Source organism: Manihot esculenta, chromosome 7 (assembly GCF_001659605.2).
Source record: "Manihot esculenta cultivar AM560-2 chromosome 7, M.esculenta_v8, whole genome shotgun sequence".
NCBI classification, from domain to species: Eukaryota; Viridiplantae; Streptophyta; class Magnoliopsida; order Malpighiales; family Euphorbiaceae; genus Manihot; species Manihot esculenta.
This window is the reverse complement of record NC_035167.2, coordinates 4,841,522-4,866,279: the sequence shown is the minus strand read 5'-3', so window position 1 is coordinate 4,866,279 and position 24,758 is coordinate 4,841,522. Positions and strand designations below refer to the sequence as shown.

General features: G+C 41.0%; 1 protein-coding gene and 1 long non-coding RNA gene across 2 annotated transcripts in view; one reads left to right on the top strand and one right to left on the bottom strand.

The window, feature by feature from the left end:
• The window catches only part of LOC122724099 (NAC transcription factor 29-like), a 94,220-nt gene that overhangs the window by 2,459 nt on the left and 67,003 nt on the right, over positions 1-24,758 (top strand). The window lies entirely within an intron of this gene.
• LOC122724103 overlaps positions 20,572-24,758 on the bottom strand; it is a 43,560-nt gene continuing 39,373 nt past the window's right edge. The window contains exon 3 of the long non-coding RNA XR_006351375.1: positions 20,572-20,678. This is a non-coding gene — a long non-coding RNA (uncharacterized LOC122724103). The remainder of the gene's footprint in view (positions 20,679-24,758) is intronic.

Below are 24,758 nucleotides of genomic sequence, written 5' to 3'. Positions count from 1 at the left end.
TAATAATAGTTACACGTCTACAAATCACCTGCCTTGCTGGGAATTGTGGCAAATGCATCTTATCATTGATCACTAACCGTTACTTTTCGTTATTTTAACACTTCATTTGGAATTAAAAATTTAATTTAATTAATTTCTTTCATAATTTTAGGTGTTAATATTTAACATGGAATTCCAAGCCAATGGAGTATTGTTATGTGTGCATTAGTAACAAAAGAAAAAAAAAAAATCATTAGGGTTAGATAGTAGATGACATGACTATAATGTGGCAAATGCATCTCGTTCATGGTGGCCGTCTGCATGGAGTTAATATTTCAAACTTGATTTCCATTTCTATAGATGGGTTCCGATCAGCTGGCATTAGAAGATGATCGTTCATGGTGACCGTCTGCATGGAGTTAATATTCCAAACTTATTCCCATTTCCATAGATGTGTTCCTGATCAGCTGGCATTAGAAGATGATCATTCATAGCGCCCGTCTCCACGCAGCTAATATCAGAAACTTGATCTCCACATCCATACATGAGTTGAAAGCCATTGCTAGAGAAGGAGGTTGACAGATTTGTATTGGTTGCACGTTATAGGCAAAGTTGTTGTTGAATGTGTTGTTCATTGGCGGAGGATCATTGTCAATGTTATCCAAGATTGGCTGAGGAGGATGAGACCAAAGAGGAGGAAGCAAATAAGACCCATAACCATTCTCGTATTCTTGGGAAATCATCAAAGAATTATTACACAGTAGAGGCTGTGCAGTGAAAACATCATCGGCTTTTAGAATTTCTGTTTCAGCAATATTTACAGTTCCTCCATCTTCATCGTTCTTGTTTTTCTTGTCTTATGCTTTGTTGCTGTAGATCTTGCATAGAACCCATTCATCCAACTAACCCACAAAAAATATAAACACATAAATTTTCTTTTTTCTAGTTAAGATAATTTATCTATAGTTAACATAATTTATCTATAATTACAAGAATTTTTAAAATTTATATTAAAATATTGGCATGGAAAATCTCATTAATCATTCAGCTAAAGAAAAATTTATTATAATATTTTTAAGATTTTAAAAAATTTAATAATTAATCACTCTATTAATTTAATTTCAATGGGACTAAACGATGGATATTTTTTTTATATAATTAATGAATGAATAAAATGTTAAAACTATGAGAAAAATTAATTAATAAAATTTTTAAAATTTTAAAGATGTTTTAATATATTTTATAAAATCTGTGAACAAATGAATAAAATGAACTAAATAATAATTTATTTTAAAGAAAAAAAATGATGAATACCTGCTTAGGCTGCCGCGGGTTTTTGCCTCTGGCCGTCGCGCCTGAAGGAACAAGGCTTTGATGAAGAAGATATTCATGCATCTTCTGTAGGCTGAGAGGCTGTTCTCCTACAACCTCTTAAGCTGATCTCCTGAATGCAAGTGATCACTCTGCAGCAGATCTAGCCAAGCTCTCCGACCTCCTGAAACTCTGCAGCAAATCTTGTCGAGCTCGCCGACCTCCTTGTAAATCTTGCTGAGCTCGCCGACCTCTTTGTAAATCTTGCCGAGCTCGCTGATAGCGGTTGTCGAAACCGTCAAAAATAAAACCTATTATCAATCAACAAAATAATTTGCAGATAGTGGCAATAGGGTCGAACCACAGGGACTTGACACTACGAATTTTCCTAATAATGACTTTGGACAAGTAAATAACAAATAAATAAAAAGAGGGGGGTTTGATTTGATGATAATGAATTAATACTAAATAGCAAGAGAAAGCAATAATTTAAAAAGATAAGAATTTCAATGGGAGAAGGATTCTAGTTGAAGCATGAATGTATTCCAGTTTGTTTAGAATTGATCATTGATCTTATTGATACTCCTGTTTATTTCAATAAATTAGTTTAGGATGTGGAAGACGCTTCTCACAATCCAAATTCCTCCTTAGTTCTAGTTTGATTAGAAAACGTTCGCTAATCAAACACTAGTTAACAAGTTGCCAAGGAACGTCCTTGGGACTTTTAGCATCGAACAACTGTTAACTGCATTAAGACTTAGAGAAACCTAATTCTAACCTTGCCAACCACGTGGTCAAGTTTAGATTATGCAACTTGATTAAATGTGTGTTTAAATAATCTAAGTAATTACGGACCTAAATTATTCAAACAATTGTTACTCAAGCAATTAAAAGCAATAGGCCTAAATTGATTCTAAAAGCAAAGTAACAATTATAGAAAGATCAAATTGCATAAATATTGAAAATAAATAGAAGTTTAACAATGGAGATTTAAATCTCCCAATTCATCACAAATCTGAATTTTCCAACTTCAACTAGAAAAGATGGAATTTAGCCACTCATGGTGGACAAAATCACAAAAGAAAAGAAGAAGAAAGAAAAGAAGAAGAAACTGCTGTATTTTCTGCAGAATTGCTGAAGATGAGATGCTGGTTTGAGTTGCCTCCTTTTATAGGTGAAGAGTCCAAGTTCAATTAGGGTTTGGAGTCCCTATTTTGATTTGGTCTTTGTAGTCTTTAATTCCTCTCTTGATGTTGAATTTAATTGCAAATGGAATTCCTTAGGCGAGAAACTCTTTCGTGGCTCTTGGAACTGTGATGGCAGTGTTTGAAGTGGATTTGGACTTTTCAAAATTCAAATTTCTATTTTCTGCACAATTTCCCGCTCTGCTGTCAATTTCTGCTGTCAATGTGATTGGGGCGGGTGATTTGGGCAGATCACTTGCTCGATCTGCCCCAGTCGCTTTCTATGAGTCAGTCCAGTTTTTAGCTTTCTGTCTCTGCGAGTGATTTGGCCAGTCTCTACGAGTGATTTGGGCAGATCACTTGCCCATATCACTTCTGCCTGTTGCCTCCAGGTTTCTGCTCCAGTTTGATTTGGGCAGTGATTTGGGCAAATCACTGACCCAATCACTTTTCTGTCATTTTCTGCACTTTTTCTCCATTTTTCCAATTTCTTCCTTTTCTGTAAAAACAAGGTAAAAACCATAAATTAAGCTAAATAATGTGTAAATAAACAATAATAAAGATAATAAAAATGTGGCTAAATTATGCTTGATCACTCGCCGACCTCCTGTAACTCTGCAGCAAATCAGATCTAGCCGAGCTCTGACCTGCTGTAATTTCTGCAGACAATTAGCTTTAACGAGTGTTGTGCACTCCTCTTCCCTCACGAGCACAGTAGCCGGACTGCCGACCACCTGCAATTCTCTCAAACCAGACTTACAAGATTGTGAATGTTGCTCTGTGCAGAGTGTCAACTCTGTTATTGAAAAATTAGCCGATCAATTTATTTCGGCTTTTCATTCTTATTTATACTGAATCAAATAAGCCATTACAAACTGAAAACAAAATTTACTCCGACCTTGAAGCCACATCCCGTAAGACTCGGGTTACAGAATACGTGGGCAACAGACTCTTAACAAATTAAAAACATGCAAAACACATGGGTACGTGTTTTATTAAAACAAAAAATAGTGCACGTGAGTACGTGTGCTTAACAGAAAATGGTGCGAACAGGCTTACTTTCATCATTTCTCCCCCGTAAGCTTGTTCTTCACATCTCCGATCCCGATCATCATGCTCAGCTCGTCGATCTTGTCCCGAGACAATGGCTTTGTCAGAATGTCAACCAGTTGTTCTTCAGTCTTGACATATTCGACTTCGACTTCTCCTCTTTGAACACATTCCCGAATAAAATGAAACTTAATGTCTATATGCTTACTTCTGTTATGATAAACGTGATTCTTTGTGAGCGTGATTGCATATTTATTGTCCACTCTTAACACGAACTTGTTTGTCTTCCAACCGATCAGCTCATGTAACAGTCTACTAATCCAGGTACCTTGACAAGTCCCTGTTGTTGCAGCAATATTCTCGGCTTCACATGAAGATAAGGCTACGACTTTCTGCTTCTGTGAAACCCAGGGGACTGGGCTTTGGCCAAGAAAATAGATTACCCTTGTCGTACTTTTCCGATCATCTACGTCTCCGGCTAAGTCACTATCACTATAGCCTACCAGCTTGAACTCCTCCTCTTCATCTTTGTTGTAATTGCAGCCATGATGCAAAGTGCCTTTTACATAGTGTAATATATGTTTTACAGCTGCTATATATTTCGTTGTTGGGGCTTCCATGAAGCAACTTACCATCCCAACTAAGTATGCGAGATCGGGACGGGTGTTCACCAAGTACCTTAAACTTCCGATTGCACTCCTGTAAAGTGTTGCATCTACTGGAGGACTTCCGTCTGATTTGCTCAGCTTTACCCTTGTATCCATTGGAACCCGACATGGCTTACACTCAGCCATGCCAAGCTTCTCGAGTATCTTCTCTGCATACCCTGCCTGGTTAAGAGTGATACTATACGGCCTCTACTTGACATCTATTCCTAGATAATAGCTTAGCTTTCCAAGATCACTCATCTCAAAATTCTCTCTCATCTTGGCTTTGAAATCCTCCACTGCTCTTGTAATACCCGCCGGAATTCTACTTTCCGATGGAGTTCTGGTTGCCGAAAGTCTTTAGACGGGATAGATTTATGTTTTTCTCAAATGTTTTGATATGTTCATTCCGTTTTAAGCATAAGGAAATGAGTTTTTGAATGAAATGAACCAAGGCAGAAAAGCCAGGTTCGGCCGCCGAAGTTGAGGTTCGGCCGCCGAAGTTGAGGTTCGGCCGCCGAACATGCATGGCTTTCGGTTTCACGTGTGGCCGCCGAAGGTGGTCTGGCCAGCCACCTATAAATGGCCCTCAGTCGGTTGAAGCAGTAAGAGCACCGTTTCTTTCACGTGCTGAGGTGAAACTCTGTCCTTTGTGAGTATTTCTTCATGTTTTCATTAAATCATGCAAAGATTTGATTGAGTTTTATGTTATTTGAAGGTTTTGAGCTTAAAAACTCAAAGTTGTGACTTGTGGAGAGTGTGAAGAAGAGTTGCTTCAAAACTCCACGTTAGGATCATTCATCTACTTGTTTTCAAGAGGTAAGTGAAGATCCTGAGCTTGTTTTTATGTTTTCTGAAGGTTTTATGTGGTTTTGGGGGAGAGTTGCATGAATAGGGTTATTTGTGAGGTTTTGATGATTTTGTGCAAAGAGCTTGTTTCTGTGTTGTTTGAGTTGTGTGTTTGGGGTTTTTAGGTAGTTTTTGACCCCTTTGAGCATATACATAAGTGTATGCAAGTTGAGGAGTTGAGGTGTTTGAGTTGGAGTGAGTTTTGTGTATAGGGCGAGAGGCAGGGCAAGTTTCTGCCCTGCTGATGAACTCAGGTTCGGCAGCCGAAGGTACATTCAGCCGCCGAACCCCTGAGGAGGTGTGAGGAGGTGGCTTCGGCTGCCCAAACTTGCCCCCGAGCTTTTGGACTTTCGGCTCTGGAGGGGAGTTCGGCCGCCGAAGGTGCCGCCGAAGGTTGGAGACTTTCGTCTCTGGAGTGCCTTTCAGCCTCCGAAACTTGCCCCCGAAAGGGTTCGGCAGCCGAAAGTAGAGATTCGGCCGCCGAAGGTGCTTGAGTTTCGTCTCTGGAGAGGACTTTCGGCCGCCGAACCTGCCGCCGAAAGTGTTCTGTCCAGCTTTCCTTTGCCTGCTTTGCATGGATATCAGAGTGAGTTTAAGGGGATTCTTGGGGAGTTTAATAGAGTTGTTCTTAATCTAGTTTGGTCCCTCATTTGAGTCTATCTGTATAGGTACAGACCAGAGGAACCAGAGAGAGCAGCAGTGAGTACTGCTCTAGAGGTTTCAGAGCCTGCAGAGTCAGTCTAGAGCCAGCGGTGAGTGGAACTAAACTTAATGCTTTTAATTGAGACATACACTGTTTTCAGCATAGTTCATGCATCATGAGTATATAGTAGGTTATTTGCATTAGACTCCACGAATATGCTACATTGCATCGTTATTTGTTGATGTGGGTGAATGCTGAATGATCCAATAGTCTCAGACAGGAAGTCCAGGAGCCTTTGACTACGCCCTGGCAGGTATAGGGAAGTCCAGGAGCCTTTGACTACGCCCTGGCAGGTATAGAGTAAAGTCCAGGAGCCTTTGACTACGCCCTGGCAATGGTAAGTACAGAGGTGTTATATACACATATACATATATGACAGGAAGACCAGGTGCTCGATTCTACGCCCTGGCACAGAGTTACTGGGACTATGTGGTGACAGGTTTACCTTTGATGTGGATTGTCTGTGATCTGATGCATTTCATAAGAGCATGTGTTAATGACTTGTTTTACTGTTCTACTCACTGGGCTATAGCGCTCATCCCACTCCCTTAACCCCAGTCTTGCAGGTTCAATGTACATTGTACAGGGAAGGTTCAGCAAAGTGCAGAAAGAGAAAAGAGCATTGTATTAGTGTAGAGTGGACATGTAATATGAAAGAGATGTACTAGTTGTATTTTCAGTTACAGATGTGCTTGACTTAGTAGTTTGTGATGTAAATCTATTGTTATGTACATGATCTGTATATGTATATGTTTTACAGAGTATGTGAAAAACCAGGCTTAACAGGTATGAGTTAACCCATCTAGAGCAAGCTCTAGTCAGGGGTACAGAGTACAGAGTACAGAGATAGTGCATGCACAGGTTAAGCCTTGGTTCAAAAAAGAGTTTTTATTTTCACAGAAAATGTATGATTATGTATGAGATTTACAGGTACACAGAGAGTATAGCAGGCTTGCTACGGGTTCTGGCGGCCTTAAGCCGACCTGAATCCTAGCGCCGGTGACGGTCCATTTTGGGGTCGTTACAGATTGGTATCAGAGCCCTAGGTTCACATGATCGGACCTATAGAGATAGTGTCGGGCTCATAGAGGCTAGAGGTGGTCAAGCACAATAGGAATTCATGTCCACTAGGATAGGGTGTTGAATCCTATCTGTTTAATGCCATGATTGATGCATGTGTCGTATTGATGTGTGATGTTTATCTGCTAAAGTGTTATATTATATGTTGTGTTTCCAGAGTAAAGATGAGAGGAACTCGTCGATCAGCTCGATTGACTGGAGTCCCACCAGAGAGTGAAAGACCAGCTGCTCGTCCTCCTGCATTGCCAAGGGCAAGGTCTCAGAGATCTAGCAGGGAAGGTACGTCAATAAACCCTAGAAGGTCTGTCGACGAGAACAGAAGAGGAACAGCTAGGGGAGAAAGATCAGAGGACAAGAGGGAGGCTATGGAGATTGATCAGTCGAGAGATGATAGCATGGGTGTAGGCAGATTGGAGGAAGGTATGGGAGAGTCGCAGGGAGGCGTTCAGGCCTCAGGTTTTGGTTATCCAGCTTTTTCGCAGGACCCAGAGTATCCGATGGGAGGTATGTCAGAGTACTCTAGTTTTGTCCCATATCCTCCTTACATGCCATATATGCCTTATCATCCTTATTACCCACCATATCCTATGTATCCACCCTCCCCTACCCATCCAAGTGCAGCACACCCAGAGCTAAATGACCCAGTACCACCACCACCAGAACCAGTAGTCCCTGTTGTTGACAGACATCAACCTAGCTCATCTGGAGGTAAAGTGCAAATGACGGAGTACTTGAAATTGGATGCTCCGAAATATAACACGGGAGATGATCCATTTGAATACCTCAGATCAGTTAGGATGATAACCAGTGAATTGGGCGCTGATGATAGTAGAGCCATTGAGATGGCAGGGTTTACACTGAAATGTAAGAAGGCCAGAGAATGGTTCAAGAATTATGTGGAACCCAGGATGAACAGTATGTCTTGGGGAGAGTTCGCCAATGAATTTGCAGGGTGGGCTTTTCCTGACAGTTCTAGGGAGATGAAAGTAATAGAGTTCGAACAATTGAGACAGACAGATGAAATGAGTGTTGATGAATTCACAGATAAGTTCCTGGATTTGCTTCAGTACGTGGGTCAAGCCTATGATACTGACCAGAAGAAGGCAAGGAGATATACTATGAGACTGCATCCCAGGTATTCTTCCTTGATTCTTCCAGCAGAAAAGGAGAGTTTCCATACCATAGTGGACGCAGCCAGGAAAATGGAAGCTAGTGCCAATATTCAGAAACAGTTAAAGGCATAGACTTCGGGTTCTAAGGCCCCCAGTTCAGGCACTTCAGGCAACAAGAGATGGGATAGAGTAAAAGGAACAAAAAGTAAGTTCTGGAGTAAAGTGAAGTCAGGTCTGGGAATAGGTAGTGGCTCTAGCGCTGGCATAGCTCCAGTATGCAGAAGATGTGGAAAACCACATGGAGGAGTTTGTCGGTTGGGATCTACAGCTTGTTTTAGATGTGGACAGGAAGGGCATATTGCTCGGGATTGTCCTCAGGTGCCTTTTGCACCATCCCAGTAGATGAGTTCAGGCAGTGTAGTACAGCCAGTTGTACAGCCAGCAGCTCCAGTCATGCCTCAGAGTAGTGGCAGAGGTAGAGGGAAAGGGGCAGCCTCTACTTCAGCAGCAGGTTCCCGAGGTGGAAATCCGGTAGCCCCAGCACGGATTTTCACTGTGACACAGGAGGAGGCGAACACGTCGAACACAGTGGTGTCAGGTAATCTCATCATTGGGTGTTCAGATGTGTATGCTTTGATGGACCCCGGTGCTTCTCATTCCTTTATTGCTTCGAGAGCCATAGAGAGATTGGGTTTGATCAGTTCTGAGTTAGAGTATCCTCTCTGGGTCAGTGGACCTAAATGTGACCCATCAGTGGCAGTGTCAGTCTGTCGTTTCAGTCCAGTGTTCATAGAGGGTAGATGCCTTCCAGCTGACCTTGTGGTTCTAGACTTGACAGATTTTGATGTCATTCTAGGGATGGATTGGCTATCTGCATATAGTGCTACTTTGGACTGTAGAGAGAAGATAGTGAGTCTCAGAGACCAGGATGGGTCAGAGTGTGTCTTCAGAGGAAACAGGAGAGGTACACCCAGAGGTTTGATTTCAGCCCTTCAGGCTCGTCGTTTGCTTAGGAGGGGTTGTCAGGGGTTTCTAGCTCATGTGAGAGAGCTAGACAGTCAGGTGAGGGAACCAGCTACAGTACCAGTAGTCCGAGAGTTTCTCGATGTTTTCCCAGACGAACTTCTAGGACTACCACCTGGTAGGGAGATAGAGTTTGAAATAGAATTGCTGCCTGATACCAGACCTATCTCTATTCCTCCCTACAGGATGGCGCCAGGAGAGTTAAAAGAGTTAAAAGAACAGTTGCAGGACTTGGTAGATAAGGGTTTCATCCGCCCTAGTACCTCACCTTGGGGTGCTCCAGTGCTCTTTGTCAGAAAGAAGGATGGATCCCTCAGACTTTGTATCGACTACAGACAGTTGAACAAGGTCACTACCAAGAATAGATATCCTCTACCTAGGATTGATGATCTATTTGATCAGCTAGCTGGAGCAGGTTGTTTCTCTAAAATAGATCTGAGATCCGGGTATCATCAGTTGAGAGTCAGAGAGGCAGATGTGCCTAAGACAGCTTTCAGGACCAGATATGGGCATTATGAGTTCTTAGTGATGCCGTTCGGGTTGACTAACACCCCTGCAGCATTCATGGATCTCATGAACAGAGTTTTCAGTGAGTTTCTGAATCACTTTGTCATTGTTTTCATTGATGATATTTTAGTGTATTCCAGAGATGCAGAGGAACATGCCCAGCATCTGAGGATAGTTCTGCAGACACTGAGAGAGCATGGTTTATATGCCAAGTTCTCGAAGTGTGAGTTTTGGTTGAGGAGCATTTCCTTCTTGGGACATGTAGTATCAGCAGAGGGTATTGAGGTAGACCCCAAGAAGATAGAGGCTGTAGCTAACTGGCCCAGACCCACTACAGTGACTGAGATTAAAAGCTTTCTGGGACTGGCAGGTTACTACAGGAGGTTCGTTCAGGACTTCTCAAAGATAGCAGCTCCTATGACCAAACTGACTCAAAAGAACCAGCAGTTTGTCTGGTCAGACCAAAGTGAAGCGAGCTTTGATGAGCTCAAGAGAAGATTAACAACAGCACCAGTGCTAGCTCTGCCTATCAGTACTGCAAATTTCACAGTGTTCTGTGATGCCTCTCGAGTGGGATTGGGCTGTGTTTTGATGCAGAGTGATAGGGTGATAGCTTATGCTTCTAGACAGTTGAAGAAGCACGAGTTGAATTACCTTATCCATGACCTAGAGATGGCAGCAGTTATCTTTGCACTTAAGATGTGGCGGCATTACCTCTACGGGGTTAAATGCGAGATTTTCACTGATCACAAGAGTTTACAGTACATCTTGAGTCAGAGAGAGCTGAATTTGAGGCAGAGAAGATGGGTAGAATTGCTCAGTGATTATGATTGTAGGATCCAGTACCATCCGGGTAAGGCGAATGTTGTGGCAGACGCCCTAAGCCGGAAGTCACTAGGCATTTTATCCCATATAGCAGCAGAACGGAGACCAGTCGTGATGGAGCTTTACAAGCTCTTAGAAGAGGGGTTACAGCTAGAGTTGTCTGGTACAGGTGCATTGATAGCACAGATGAGAGTGACACCTGTGTTTCTGGAGCAGATAGCTCGGAGACAGCACGAGGACCCAGAGTTGATGAAAATTGCCAAGACTGTTCAGTCAGGTAACAGTGCAGAGTTCAGATTTGACAGCAAAGGGATCCTCCGTTATGGGAGTCGACTTTGTGTAACAGATAGAAACAGTGTGAAGGAAGACATTATGAGGGAAGCTCATAATGCGAGGTATAGTGTTCACCCATGAGCCACCAAGATGTATCAGGATCTAAAGAAGGTTTATTGGTGGCCAGCCATGAAGAAAGACATGGCACAATTTGTGACAACCTGTGAGGTTTGCCAGAGGGTGAAACTAGAGCATTAGAAACCAGCTGGAATGCTTAACCCACTACCGATTCCAGAATGGAAATGGGAGAACATTGCTATGGATTTTGTTGTGGGTTTACCAGCAGCGTCCAACAGGATAGACTCTATATGGGTGATTGTGGACAGACTCACGAAATCTGCTCATTTTCTTCCCGTTCGGAGTAACTATTCTGTGGATAAGTTGGCACAGGTCTATCTGGATGAGATAGTACGGTTACATGGAGTTCCAGTGTCGATAGTTTCAGATAGAGGACCTCAGTTTACTTCCAGATTTTGGCGAAGTCTGCAGAGTGCGATGGGCACGAGATTGGATTTTAGCACTGCTTTCCACCCACAGACTGATGGACAGTCAGAAAGGACCATCCAGACCATAGAGGATATGCTTCGACTGTGTGTGTTAGACTTTGGCGGTTCTTGGAGGCAGCATCTACCTCTGGTGGAGTTTGCCTACAATAACAGCCATCATGCTAGCATCGGGATGGCTCCTTATGAAGCTTTGTATGGGAGGAAGTGCAGATCCCCTGTTTGTTGGGAAGAAATAGGAGAGAAGGCTCTTGCAGGGCCAGAGTTAGTAGAGATTACCAGTAGAATGGTGCCCATGATCAGAGAGAGAATCAGAACAGCGCAGAGCAGACAGAAAAGTTATGCAGATGTTCGCCGAAAGCAGTTAGAGTTCCAGGAGGGTAATTGGGTATTGCTAAAAGTGTCTCCAATGACAGGAGTGGTTCGGTTTGGAAAGAAGGGTAAGTTAGCCCCACGATACATTGGACCCTTTGAAATTTTGCAGAGGATCGGAAATGTATCGTACAAGCTGGATTTACCTGCTTCTATGGAAAGAATTCACCCGGTATTTCATGTTTCTATGCTACGACAGTTTGTGTCAGATCCGACTCAGGTTCTGAGTGAGCCTGAGGTGGAGATTCTTACAGATCTCACCTATATAGAGCAGCTAGTGCGGATTCTGGACACGCAGATCAGACAGCTAAGGAACAAGAAAATTCCGATGGTGAAAGTTCTGTGGAACCACCATCATCTAGAAGAATGTACATGGGAGACGCGGGAGTCTATGCTTCAGCAGTATCCATATTTGTTTTGAGGTTAGTTTCCTCCTTTTTATGTGTTCAGTGTTTGGTTTAGGACATTCGAGGACGAATGTTCTTAAGGGGGGGAGAATGTAATACCCGGCTAGAGTTCGGCAGCGGAATTCTACTTTCCGATGGAGTTCCGGTTGCCGAAAGTCTTTAGACGGGATAGATTTATGTTTTTCTCAAATGTTTTGATATGTTCATTCCGTTTTAAGCATAAGGAAATGAGTTTTTGAATGAAATGAACCAAGGCAGAAAAGCCAGGTTCGGCCGCCGAAGTTGAGGTTCGGCCGCCGAACATGCATGGCTTTCGGTTTCACGTGTGGCCGCCGAAGGTGGTCTGGCCAGCCACCTATAAATGGCTCTCAGTCGGTTGAAGCGGTAAGAGCACCGTTTCTTTCACATGCTGAGGTGAAACTCTGTCCTTTGTGAGTATTTCTTCATGTTTTCATTAAATCATGCAAAGATTTGATTGAGTTTTATGTTATTTGAAGGTTTTGAGCTTAAAAACTCAAAGTTGTGATTTGTGGAGAGTGTGAAGAAGAGTTGCTTCAAAACTCCACGTTAGGATCATTCATCTACTTGTTTTCAAGAGGTAAGTGAAGATCCTGAGCTTGTTTTTATGTTTTCTGAAGGTTTTATGTGTTTTGGGGGAGAGTTGCATGAATAGGGTTATTTGTGAGGTTTTGATGATTTTGTGCAAAGAGCTTGTTTCTGTGTTGTTTGAGTTGTGTGTTTGGGGGTTTTAGGTAGTTTTTGACCCCTTTGAGCATATACATAAGTGTATGCAAGTTGAGGAGTTGAGGTGTTTGAGTTGGAGTGAGTTTTGTGCATCGGGCGAGAGGCAGGGCAAGTTTCTGCCCTGCTGATGAACTCAGGTTCGGCAGCCGAAGGTACATTCGGCCGCCAAACCCCTGAGGAGGTGGCTTCGGCTGCCCAAACTTGCCCTCGAGCTTTTAGACTTTCGGCTCTGGAGGGGAGGTCGGCCGCCGAAGGTGCCGCCGAAGGTGGGAGACTTTCGTCTCTGGAGTGCCTTTCAGCCTCCGAAACTTGCCCCCGAAAGGGTTCGGCAGCCGAAAGTAGAGATTCGGCCGCCAAAGGTGCTTGAGTTTCGTCTCTGGAGAGGACTTTCGACCGCCGAACCTGCCGTCGAAAGTGTTCTGTCCAGCTTTCCTTTGCTTTGCATGGATATTAGAGTGAGTTTAAGGGGATTCTTGGGGAGTTTAATAGAGTTGTTCTTAAGCTAGTTTGGTCCCTCATTTGAGTCTATCTGTATAGGTACAGACTAGAGGAACCAGAGAGAGCAGCAGTGAGTACTGCTCCAGAGGTTTCAGAGCCTGCAGAGTCAGTCCAGAGCCAGCGGTGAGTGGAACTAAACTTAATGCTTTTAATTGAGACATACACTGTTTCCAGCATAGTTCATGCATCATGAGTATATAGTAGGTTGTTTGCATTAGACTCCACGAATATGCTACATTGCATCGTTATTTGTTGATGTGGGTGAATGCTGAATGATCCAATAGTCTCAGACAGGAAGTCCAGGAGCCTTTGACTACGCCCTGGCAGGTATATAGTAAAGTCCAGGAGCCTTTGACTACGCCCTGGCAATGGTAAGTACAGAGGTGTTATATACACATATACATATATGACAGGAAGACCAGGTGCTCGATTCTACACCCTGGCATAGAGTTACTGGGACTATGTGGTGACAGGTTTACCTTTGATGTGGATTGTCTGTGATCTGATGCATTTCATAAGAGCATGTGTTAATGACTTGTTTTACTGTTCTACTCACTGGGCTATAGCGCTCATCCCACTCCCTTAACCCCAGTCTTGCAGGTTCAATGTACATTGTACAGGGAAGGTTCAACAAAGTGCAGAAAGAGAAAAGAGCATTGTATTAGTGTAGAGTGGACATGTAATATGAAAGAGATGTACTAGTTGTATTTTCAGTTACAGATGTGCTTGACTTAGTAGTTTGTGATGTAAATCTATTGTTATGTACATGATCTGTATATGTATATGTTTTACAGAGTATGTGAAAAACCAAGCTTAACAGGTATGAGTTAACCCATATAGAGCAAGCTCTAGTCAGGGGTACAGAGTACAGAGTACAGAGTACAGAGTACAGAGATAGTGCATGCACAGATTAAGCCTTGGTTCAGAAAAGAGTTTTTATTTTCACAGAAAATGTATGATTATGTATGAGATTTACAGGTACACAGAGAGTATAGCAGGCTTGCTACGGGTTCTGGCGGCCTTAAGCCGACCTGAATCCTAGCGCCGGTGACGGTCCATTTTGGGGTCGTTACAGCTCTCAGCTTTGAACCCATGATTATCAGATCATCTACGTACACTCCCACAATCTGCACTTCATCTCCTTTGTATTTCTTGTAGATTGCATGTTCGATTACACATCTTTGAAGCCCTAGTTCACGGAGACATTTGTCTAGCTTTATATTCCATGCACGAGGCGCCTGCTTAAGACCATACAAGGCCTTCCGTAGCTTCAGAACCTTTTCCTCTTTCCCTTGTTCAACGAATCCGTCTGGTTGAGTCACATAAACCTCTTCTTCTATCTCATCATTCAAGAATGCGGATTTGACATCCATATGATGCACTATCCAGCCTTCTTGAGCGGCTACAGCAAGTAATACTCTCACAGTCTCCAGCCTGGCTACGGGAGCAAAGACTTCTTCAAAGTCTATGCCTTGTTTCTGCACATACCCCTTCGCAACAAGTCTCGCTTTATATTTGATGATCTCCCCTTCCGGATTCTTCTTTACTTTGAAGATCCATTTCAGACTAATAGCTCTCTGGTCCTTTGGGAGTTCTGCTAGTTCCCATGTTTCATATCTCCGGATAGCCTCCATTTCTTCTATCATCGCTTGTCGCCAATGTTCACTGCAGGCAGCTTCCTGATAAGATGCTGGTTCTTCAATTGACATGAGGTAAAGACCGTAGTCTTGATCGACCTCCACTGTGTTTTCATAAATCTCTTGAAGAGTCCTGAACCTCCTTGGTCCTTCCGAGCTGCTTTCTCCTGTCTCTGAATGTTCTGGACTTGACCTGACTATAGGTGATAAGGAAGCTAGCGTCAGTTCCTGACTTCGGAGGTTTTTGTCTTCTTGCATTTGTGCTTCCTTGTATGTGATGACAAATGGTCCTTCTGTCGAGGAGTTTGGTGTCGTCTGGCCTTGCCATTTCCACTTCTCTTCTTCCTGAAACACAACATCCCGACTTACCACAATTCGGTTAGAATTTGGATTTAATAATCGATATGCTTTGGATTCTGGTTCATATCCCAATAAAACCAGCTTTATGCTCCTGTCATCTAATTTTCTCAAGTGAGGAGCTGTGTTTTTGGCATATGTAATGCAACCAAAAATACGCATATGATGCACACTCGGGAGTCTTCCATGCCACGCTTGATAAGGAGTCATGCCTTGGACACTTTTTGTGGGTGATCTGTTCAATATGTATACTACAGTACGTGCAGCTTCTCCCCAGTATGTAGCTGGCACCCCGGAGCTATTTAATAGACACCTCATCATCTCCATTACGGTTTGGTTTCTCCGTTCTACTACACCGTTTTGCTGTGGGGAGTAAGGTGCAGTGAGCTGGCGATTGATGCCATGTAACTTGCAGTACTCTTCGAACTCATTCGATGCAAACTCACCTCCTCTGTCTGTTCTAAACATTTTGAGCTTACATTCAGACTGGACTTCGATCTGAGCTTTCACTTTCTTGAAAGCATTAAAAACTTCATCTTTACTTCTAAGCATTTCAATCCACATATAATGACTGTAGTCATCCACAAGCAAAAGAAAATACCTGTTTCCGCCGCATGTGGTAGGTGATATCGGCCCACACAGATCACCATGTATGAGTTCCAGAGGTTTAGTTGCTTGATACTCTCCTGCTTTTGAAAAACTTGTGCAATGCTGCTTGCTGATCACACAAGGTTCACAAACGTCCTTCACTGTTTCTATCTCCAGTAAACCTTTCACCATGCTTTCTTGTACAAGCTTGCGTAAAGCTTGATAGTTCAGGTGCCCATAGCGTGCATGCCATAAGCAAGACTTTTCTGACAACCTTGTCAAGTGGCACTCCGATTTTTCTTGTATCATTTTCATCGTATACAAACGATTTTCAGCTCTTTGTACTTTGGCTATCAACCTATCCTTTGCGTCATATACTCTGAGAATTCCTCCATTCACCACCACTTTTGCTCCTGATTCGTCGAGTTGACCAAGGCTTATAATATTGGATCTTAATCAGGGAATATAGTACACATTTGTTAGTTTAAAATGATCTCCATTCTTGCACTGGAACACTAAAGTGCCTCGGCCCTCTACCTTAACGACGGAACCATCACCAAACTTGACATTCCCTTTGATTGTTTCATCGAGATCTGTTAAGGCTTGCTTGTTGCCGGTCATATGGTTGCTTGCTCCCGTATCATAGTACCACATGGTTCCTTTTGTTTCTACACCTTCAAAGCCATGCATCTGTTCTTCATTTAGCATTAGCTCCTTTTCTTTCTCTTCACCAATGTGAATCAGCTCACTGGTTTCTAGCATCAACAACGTTGACTCCTCTTCGAATTGCTCCACTAAATGTGCCTCATTTTTTCCCTTTCTTTCAGCTTTGCAATCAGATTGAAAATGGCCATATTCATTGCAATTGTAATACCTGACCTTTTTAATGTCGAACTTCTGATGGTGTTGTCCTTCATCATCCTGACCTCGGCCTATTCTAGGAGGGCCACGACCCCTGCCGCGACCACCTCCTCTACCTCTGCCGCGTCCTCTACCACGCCCACTTCCGCGTCCCCGACTCTACTCATGTCCTGGGGACGCTTCTCATTAGTTTTTGATGACTCAGCTCGTGCTTTCCACTCTCCTTTAGTGAGTAGCACGTGTTCGTCTATTCTGGAGTCGTAGCTCCGCAACCTCTCCTCGTGAGCTTTGAGAGAACCGGTTACTTCTTCAATCGTCTTTACAGACAGATTCCCGAATTCTTCTATGGTTGAGGCAATCTGAAGATACTCAGGGGACACTGATCGCAACATCTTCTTTACTACATATGTTTCATTAACCACTTCTCCAAGTGCTCGGAGCTTGTTGACAATAGTTGAGATTTTCCCGGTGAAATCATCTACTGACTCACCATTTTCCATTCTCATGCTTTCGAGCTCCCATCTAAGAGCTTGTGCTCGTACTTCTTTGACCCTCTCTGCACCGAGGTTCATAACCTTGAGAGCATCTCATGCCTCTTTAGCTGATTTCTTTACCCCCAACTGTAATAGGGTATCTTCGGTGATCCCTTGAAAGATTGCCGCCATTGCAATCCGGTCTGAACGAGGATCAACTGGATCTTCCGACTCAACAACATCCCAAACACCTTGAGCTTGCATATATACTTGCATCTTGATTGCCCAAGCCGCATAATTTGTCTTTGTTAGGAGCGGATACTGTAGAGAGACACCCCCTTCTCTTACGGGCGCTCTCACTACCGCTACTGCCGTCTGTTCCGTTTCTGCCGTCTGATCACCATTGCCGCCGTTACCACTATGGACAGCACTCGACGATGATGATTCGTGCCGAGGCATGTATTTGGGCATAAACAAGGTCTCGGGCTCTAATACCAAGTGTAGGCTGAGAGGCTGTTCTCCTGCAACCTCTTAAGCTGATCTCCTGAATGCAAGTGATCACTCTGCAGCAGATCTAGCCGAGCTCTCCGACCTCCTGAAACTCTGCAGCAAATCTTGCCGAGCTCGCTGACCTCCTTGTAAATCTTGTCGAGCTCGCGGACCTCCTGTAACTCTGCAGCAAATCAGATCTAGCCGAGCTCTGACCTGCTGTAATTTCTGCAGACAATCAGCTTTAACGAGTGTTGTGCACTCCTCTTCCCTCACGAGCACATTAGCCGGACTGCCGACCACCTGCAATTCTCTCAAACCAGACTCCTCTTCCCTCACGAGCACATTAGCCGGACTGCCGACCACCTGCAATTCTCTCAAACCAGACTTACAAGATTGTGAATGTTGCTCTGTGCAGAGTTGACACTCTGTTATTGAAAAATTAGCCGATCAATTTGTTTCGGCTTTTCATTCTTATTTATACTAAATCAAATCAACCATTACAAACTGAAAACAAAATTTACTCTGACCTTGAAGCCACATCCCGTAAGACTCGGGTTATAGAATACGTGGGCAACAGACTCTTAACAAATTAAAAACATACAGAACACAACACGTGGGTACGTGTTTTATTAAAACAGAAAACAGTGCAGGTGAGTACGTGCTTAACAGAAAATAGTGTGAACAGGCTTACTTTCATCATCTTCCAGTTGGTTTTGGTTCCATCACGCTGCTTCCCCTCATAATAATCCAAAGACATTCTGAATCCCATAGGTTTTTTTCCATCTAGGATTGCTTTATCAGTTCCTGTAGGCTTCCAATATCCTAATTCCCCTGCGTTTCGTTTCGGTCTAGATCCATTCGGGTACTTTTTCTCCCTACTCGTGAAAAAATACCACTGGCTTTCTCTTTCTCTATTCAGTTTATTGGTTTCTACAGCAAAACAAAGACCCCCCAAAAAAAAAAAATTACGTTATTGAAGAAGAAGAAGGACATGCATGTACGTGCATGCAAAATTAATACGACGTACCTGTGAGCTGTTGAGGGCTATAGTCATATAAATCAACCACATGAATCCTATTAGGAGGCAAGTGTTCATTGTTGATCTTTTTCAGTAAATAATAACGAATTCACTGGGAGCAAACCGATACCCAACAGGCAACGAGTTGAAATATCTCTCAACGTCATCGCTACTAGTACTGTAATCTGCAGCAACTCCTTTGTTCTTGTTCTGATTTCGTTCCATTAGATCGACACCAAACACAAAATCAGAGAAGGGTTTTTGATGAACGTATGTGTTATGTGTGGTGTTGAAATATTTATATGTTTGTTTCGATTTTTTCAGACCATTACTCAGAAAAATTAGGTTTCCTTCTCTTAATGGAAATATTCATGAGGAAGTGTAATTAGATTAGGAACAGGATTTTGAAATAATATAGGGTTGTGGAAGGATTAGAAGTACTTAATGAAATATTTCCATTTTTTATATATATTTTTTTAATTTCTTTGTCTAATATTTTCACGTAGTATTAACTGGTCTAATATCTTTTCTTCTGCCATTTCGAATAATAGCTCTCGGATAATTTGGTTATGGAAGTGGTGACATAAGTATGCTTCATGGAGCTCCCACAGTGCAGGAATAGATGAGAATCAAACTATTAATTTTGAATTAATAAAATTAAATTAAATTAATTTGGGAAACCTGAAAAAAAAAAAAACTACTGGACACTGGACTTGATCAGAAAAAAGCTTCTTTTTTTGTAAAAATAATTTGAGAGTGATGAAAAAGAAGAAGATTGATGATTGATGATAAAATCATATAATTTTTCTTTGAACCCTTAATTTGAATTTGGTATTGGAATTTGAATGAAGAAAAATCAGTAATGATAAAAGTTCTTATTATGAGAAGGAAACAAAGAGAAGAAAATCGAAGCCATCAGAATCACCAATATCATGGGATTCCCACTATGCAAAACCCTAATATGAGGTATGCTTAATTTTCCCTGGAATTACAAAAATCTGCATTACCCTCTTGCTGAAAATAGATTGAAAACACAGCATGGTTTTCTTTATTTATTTTATTAGCTTCCAGTGATGTCGTTGCAATTTGTAACCTCATCTAATCACTCCACAGCCAGAGAGTGAAAGCTCAATTCTAGGAATTTTATTCGAAATTTGCCATTTCCTTGCCAATTTCAAAAGTTTCTGGTTACTGATCATCTTGTTAATCTATAAGAACTGAAAGTTGGGAGGGAAATAGAGAAAGAAACCTCTAGATTCTAAAATGCTGAATGCAAGTTTTTTGATGGGCATAAGGGAAAGTATGTGACTTGGTTATATATTTGCAAGGATAGACAATCCATTTCATGGAGCTCCCACAAGGCAGGGGTGCATGAAAGCAAAACCATGTGAAAGGTGGTTGTGAAAGCTCGTTTACAAGGTTGGCATGTTTAACAATTAACCCCTCAAGTTTGAGACTAAGCATGTAATATATACATGCTTCTGTCTTGTGGTTTACCAGCAAATAAGAATAGAGCTTGGAAAGCTAAGCCTCTGACGAATGGAGCAGTTCTTGTACTTGCCTGCTTCTGTTGCTGCAACGAGTCAAAGAAGGAACTGTGTTTTTGACTTTGATGGGATTGGAATATTCTAATTATGGGTATATGGGTACATGAACTTGGTCAGACAGTTAAAAAAAAAAAGATAAGATTTCTGATAAAAAATCTGATTTGTACATGAACTCTTCAGAAGCTACATATGGGTATTTGATGGTTTGTTCTTTGATGTTGAAGATTGGGAGACAAAGAACAGAAACTACTAACTATGGAAGTCAGTAATGTTTTTTCAATGTCTCTGGTGACCTGCTGTTTGATCAGAGTGATTGCATACTCTATGAGCTCAGCCTCGCATGGTAATGTGAGAGGTCCCGTGCTTTGTGATCCGAACTCTTCTTCTGCCATTTCGAATAGTTCTAGGATGATTTGGTTGTTAAGGCATTGAAGAGGAAGCAAAAAGCGCTTTGGATCTGAAGAGTACACTACAAAACAACCCTTTTCAGCTTTTCCCGCTGATGTGCAGCAGGACTTTTTTGTATCTGTATTTCCAACGGTTTCTGGGAGTGTGATTCTTTTTCGCCTCATAACAGCCTGCTTCTGCCATTTTGGGGAGCTTCTTGGGACTGATCGTCCTGTTATTACTCTATAAAGGCAAAGATCCATGGAGAAACTGGCCTTCTAAAAGTACTAGAGAAGTGAAATCTGAATGCTGATCTTGTGATGGGTAGAACCGTAGAAGGCAAAAGTAGTGGCTCGGTTTTATAATCACAAAGGCTAGACATGAGCCTGTTTCATGCTGATCTATGTTTGAAAATCAACATGTCAAGGTGAAGCGTCGGTTTAAAATGTCTCTATCCTTTGACAAGTGGTTAACCAGCAAAATAGATATAAAACTAGCAGAAAAAATTTAAATTTCAGTTAAATTGTGTCAATTCCAAAATATTGTTATTCAATCTAATTGCAACTCTTTAAAAGCAGATATTTAGTTAGGGTGATCATTTAATCGGTTCGATTTGATAAAAAATTAAAATTTTAATATATATAAAAATTAAATTAAAACAATTTTAGATTAAAATTAATTTGAATCGAATTAATCTGATTTATTTGATTTGATCGATTTAATAAACATTTTAATTTTTACTTTTTCACTTTAGTTTTAGCTTTCTAAATAAATATTTCAATCTTGATTACAAATAAAGCTACTTTATATCTAATTTTATGGATATAGAAATTTTTAATATTAGATTTCAATAATACCAATGTTGAAAAGATTATGGTATGAATTTAAAAATTTATTATTTTTTATGAGATTTTTTAAAAATTATTTTTTAATCTGTGAATACAGATTTTTTTAATTGATATTATTGTATAAATTTAAAAGTTATTAATTTATGAATTGATATATTTATTTTTAAATATCAATTGACGAAAATTTCGATAAATATAAAAAGTAATACTTTATAATATAAATATAAAAAATAATACTTTATAATATAAATATATTAAATTTCTATTTATATTTGTAATGAGAATTTACTAGTAATTTTAAAATATTTCTTATGAATAAATATTAGTAACAATAATTTAAATTATTTATTTTTATTCTTAATTAAATAAAAATAATAAAAATTATTTAAAATTAATAAAATAATTATAAAAGTAATAATAAATATAATTTAATTTAATTAAAAATATCTCCACATGTAACCCCTCAATTTTCAAAAAATGCCATAAGTCAATCTCTTAAAAAAAAAAAAAAGTCTATTATTCCCTGTTGGACGATCAATTTTAAAGTAGTGTTAGGTGTTTTAATTCAATTAAAATATTATTATTTAATAATTAAAAAAATTATTTATAAAAAATTATTTATTGTGATATTTAATTAACCATTAGCTGAATAGATATTTACTACTATAACAACTAATACTTACTATAATCGTTAGACAAATATTCACGCAATAGTAACTGACGGTTATTACAATTACTAGTATCGTTGAACAAAATCTAAATATATATATATATAAAGTAAAATATATAATTTAATTCATAATTCCACACAAAAAATAGTTATTGTTATGATTTTTTAGCATTAATTTTTAAAATTTAAATTTTATAAAAATATATTATTTAACATATAAATTTTATAAAATATAATTTTTAAAAATTTAAAATGCATTATAATTTTATAAAAAAAATTATGATATGTAACGGTCACTGTCTGCTTGCAGAATTGAAGTGGCTGATTTGAAAAAAATTGATTTGTATATAATAACTAGCATAAAACTACTAAATAATTTAAGTTAATTATTTTGGAATATGTGGAAAGTGAGTCCAAAAGTTATTTGGACCAGTTTAGGCCGGGCTGCCACTTTGAGTCAGGTAAATTGTACAGAACTAATGTAATACCCGGCTAGACTCCGGTATCGGAATCCCTACCGTCCGGTGGGATCTCGGATGTCGGAGACCTCTAGAAGGGTAGAAACATGTTTTATAAAATGTTTTCATGTATTTTAATGTTTTAAGTATGAAAGAAAATGAGTTTTTACATGAAAAGTCTTTGGAGGAAAACCCAGGTTCGGCCGCCGAAAGTCAAGTTCGGCCGCCGAACATGCATGCGTTTTGGAGGCACGTTAGGCCCCCGAAAGCATGAGTTGGGGAAGTCCAGGTTCGGCCGCCGAAAGTCAAGTTCGGCCGCCGAACATTGCATGGATGCGGAGGCACATTCGGCCCCCGAACGTGGCCTGGCCAGCCACCTATAAAAGGGGCACTTAGCCGAAATGGGTGAGCTTTCTCCCATTTTCGGCCACAGTGAGCTTCCGACCTTCCCTTTGCAAATCTTGTGTTCTTCCTTCAAATCTCTTCCATTTTTCTTGAGTTTTAAACTCACATTGCAAGTTTTGAGCATTTAAAACAAGTTTTGGAGCTTTGGGAACTCAGGAGCTCTTTTTTGTGGATCTCCAAGTTTAGGTCGTCTCCCTCTCGATCTTCAAGAGGTAAGAGCCGATCTTAAGCTCCTTATGTGTTTTAAATAAGTTTTATGCAAGATCTATGGGTAGAAATGCATGTTAGGGTATATGTTGAGTTTATGGGTTTTGATGCTTTGATGAACAATGTATGTTGATTTTTGTGTGTTTGAAGTGTTGTAGATGGGGTATATGATAGTTTGAGACCCCTAGGTGTAATGTATGTGAAGTATGCATGTGGTATAGCAAGTTTATGCATGATTGGAGGTTTTGGGAGTCAAGAGGTTCGTTTGAACCAAGTTTCTGCCCTTTGGCAGAAACCAGGTTCGGCCGCCGAAGGGAGTTTCGGCCGCCGAACCCCCTTTGTGGAGGCAGCATTCGGCTGCCGAAGTTGCCCCCGAAAAGAGACTTTTGTCTCTGTCTGGGACTTTCGGCCGCCGAAGGTGCCGCCGAAAGTGCCGCCGAAAGTGCCTGACTTTCGGATCTGTCCAGGACTTTCGGCCGCCGAAGGTGCCGCCGAAAGTGCCCTGTTCAGCCATTTCATGCATATTTCTATGTAATGTTTCAGGATGTTTTAGGGGGTTTTTGGGGATTTTATTAGAGCTATGTTTATGTATGTTTGGTCCCTCATTGGAGTCCACCCGTGTAGGTTCGGACCCGAGGAACCGAGGACCTCAGCAGTGAGATAGCTGCTTCAGAGTCTGTAGAGCTTCAGCCAGAGGTGAGTGGAATGAACCTTAAGTTTTTTAAATAAATGAAATATAACTTTTTGGAGCATGTTCATGCATCATATATGCCATGATATATTATAGGTTGTTTACATTAGTATTCACGAATATGTTGCATTGCATAATATGATGTGGATGCGGATTGGCTATTGAATGATCCTCTAGTCCTCCTATGGTATGATATGATGATGATACGGTATGGATTGCCAGTGAGGCCCATTCTACGCCCCTGGACTATGTTAAGAGAAAGACCAGTGAGGCCCATTCTACGCCCCTGGCATATTGGAATGTTATGTTATGTTATGTATGTAAGAGAAAGACCAGTGAGGCCCATTCTACGCCCCTGGCACGATTGGACTATGTCGAGGACTATAGGTGACAATACCATCCTTATGTGATATGTTTGTGATGTGTTGCATTTCATGGAAGCATGAAATATTTTAATATATGTTTTCTCTATTCTGCTCACTGGGCTCTTTAGCTCACCCCTCTCCCCTAACCCCAGATGTGCAGGTACAGGGTAGACCAGGAGGTTAGACAGAGTATGAAGCAATGTTATGTAATAGTTAGATTGTGGACATGAAAAGTGTATTATGATGTAATGTAAAAGAGTTTTAAGTTATGTTATGTAATTTGAATATTGAGGATAGAGTTGTGCTTGACCAATACAGATTGTTAATCCCACTTGTATGTACATGGTCCTTATGATATGAGGTATGAGTTTATGTTTCAACCAAGCTTATGTATGATGAGTTACCCCATTGGAGCATTCGATGAGGGCTCCAGTGGAGGTTTATGATATGTTTATGTTTATGTACAGGTTGAGCTTGGTTGTTATATGAGAATGTTTACAGGTTTATAAGTTTTGTTGATCATGTATGGGATTTACAGGTTTACAGGATATATGTTAGGCTTGCTACGGGTCCCGGCGGCCTTACGCCGATCTGGATCCTAGCGCCGGTAGCGGTCCAGATTTCCGG